This window comes from Palaemon carinicauda, chromosome 1 (assembly GCF_036898095.1).
Source record: "Palaemon carinicauda isolate YSFRI2023 chromosome 1, ASM3689809v2, whole genome shotgun sequence".
NCBI classification, from domain to species: domain Eukaryota; kingdom Metazoa; phylum Arthropoda; class Malacostraca; order Decapoda; family Palaemonidae; genus Palaemon; species Palaemon carinicauda.
Window position 1 is genome coordinate 304,167,574 of NC_090725.1, and position 2,500 is coordinate 304,170,073.

At 33.4% G+C, this 2,500-nt stretch overlaps 1 protein-coding gene across 2 annotated transcripts in view; it reads left to right on the forward strand.

The window, feature by feature from the left end:
- The window catches only part of LOC137658524 (exosome complex component MTR3-like), a 166,407-nt gene that overhangs the window by 18,927 nt on the left and 144,980 nt on the right, over positions 1-2,500 (forward strand). The window lies entirely within an intron of this gene.

Below are 2,500 nucleotides of genomic sequence, written 5' to 3' on the forward strand. Positions count from 1 at the left end.
TGCAACCTTGCATGAATGAAAAACCATTTCGACAATAATAAATCAACTTAAGAAAAAAACAAAGAAAAGCAATGATAAAAACAACAGGTGCGCAACAAAACTGCAATCACAGATGACGTTGGTTTTGTCAGAGAAATCGGAAGAGCGCTCGATTGACTCGCCAATGCATAAAATAAGCATCGAAAATAGTTTGACCTGAATTTAGTCTTTCAGTAGTACAAGAAGTCCCTTCTCTGTTAGCTATGCTGAAGAGGAAAGTATTAGAAAATATAAAAAGTTTGTTTCAAAACACCTTCAACGACAGTTTTTAGACTAAACAGGACACTCGATACACCAAGAAGTAAAAAAATGAACACGAATAATATGAGACTGCCAGTGTAAAAAGAGAAGAAGAAGAAGAAGAAGAGGAAGAGGAGGAAGAAGTAGTAGTAGAAGTAGTAGAAGAAGAAGAAAGAGAAAAAGAAGAAGAATAGCTTTTGAGAATAAAAATAATACGATGAGACTGCCAATGTAAACAGAGAAGAAGATGAAGACGAAGAAGATGAAGAAGGAGAGGATCTTTGGAGAATAAAGATAATACGTTGAGTCTACCAATGTAAACAGAGAAGAAGAAGAAGAAGAAGAAGAAGAAGAAGTATTAGTTTAAAGATTAAAATTAATACGATGAGACTGTACAGTGTAAACAGTGGAGACCAAGAAGAAGAAGAAGAAGTTTTAAGAATAAGAATAATACGACGAGACTACCAATGTAAACAGAAGAAGAAGAAGAAGAAGAAAAAGAAGAAGAAGAAGTTTTAAGATTAAAAACAATACGATGAAACTACCAATGGATACAGAGTAGAAGAAGAAGAAGAAGAAACTTTAAGAAAAAAAATAATACGATATCCTTCGAGGGAATAGTTGCAGAGCGACGCAACCCCAAGGGGCGTCTCCATACCGCCTCGGCAGCTACTGCCGGAGGGTTCGTACCGTCATTACCACTTTCACTAAATGACCTGGTAACGAGGTATTGGAAGTATACCTGAGACCCCTTGAAGCCTCTCAAACACCAGGAAGGACGTCCAGAAGGAGAGGAAGGAAGCGGGGGAGAGAGAGAGAGAGAGAGAGAGAGAGAGAGAGAGAGGAGGAGGAGAATGGAAAGACCATATCAACGAGGATAAGAAATAAACAAGAAAAATATTCTTAAAGAATCAAAAGCCAAAAAAAAAAAAAAATGTAGGCTCTGATAAGCCTTCCCGTGACATTTCTCTCCGAATTCCTTCACAAAGTCCAGAATTCCCTTTTCATTTCGTTATCTCTCCTTCACCGGAGTCATTTATTATCGGGTTAAGCGAATCGTAAGTGTGAAGACTCCGAAGCAGATCTGGGAAGACGCGCGCGGCCCTTATCAGCGCGTTCGGATCCACTGGCGTTGGCTTCGTCTTTCTAGTTGTCTTCATATTTGTTCGGTTTAGTAGTGCGTGTGTGACCTTCGGGCGTTCCAAACAGAGAGGTTCGATTAAATCTAAGCCTTCATTAGGTTCAATTTTCTCATGGTGGAGTGGCGACAACGCTTTTCATTATGAACATTTCTTAAATTCCGTTCGGACAATTAAGAGTTTCTCAGGGTTTCGTCTTCGATTAAAGATAATGGAAGTGTATATATATATATATATATATGTATATATATAGGTATATGTATATATATAGGTATATATATATATATGTATATATATAGGTATATATATATATATATATATATGTATATATATAGGTATATATATATATATATGTATATATAGGTATATATATATATGTATATATATAGGTATATATATATATATATATATGTATATATATAGGTATATATATATATATATGTATATATAGGTATATATATATATATATATATGTAGGTATATATATATATATATATATGTAGGTATATATATATATATATATATACATATATATATATATGTAGGTATATATATATATATATATGTGTATATATATATGTAGGTATATATATATATATATATATGTATATATGTATATATATATATATGTATATATGTATATATATATATGTATGTATATATATATATATGTATGTATATATATGTATATATATGTATATGTATATATATATATATATATATATCTCACCCACGAATGGCATTTGATACCGAATTCTATCTTGGGAATATATATCCACTTGGAATTCATTTTATGGTAACAGCTTCTGGCCGGGTGGGGATTCGAACCACCACCTGTACGGCTGGAAACCATGCTGGCAGGGACCCTACCGACTGAGCTGGTTTCCAGCCGTACAGGTGGGGGTTCGAATCCCCACCCGGCCAGAAGCTATTACCATAAAATGAATTCCAAGTGGATATATATTCCCAAGATAGAATTCGGTATTAAATGCCATTCGTGGGTGATATTTACATTAATTAAAATCACGTGTGCTTGTGATATATATATATATATATATATATATGTGTGTAGCTAAATTCAT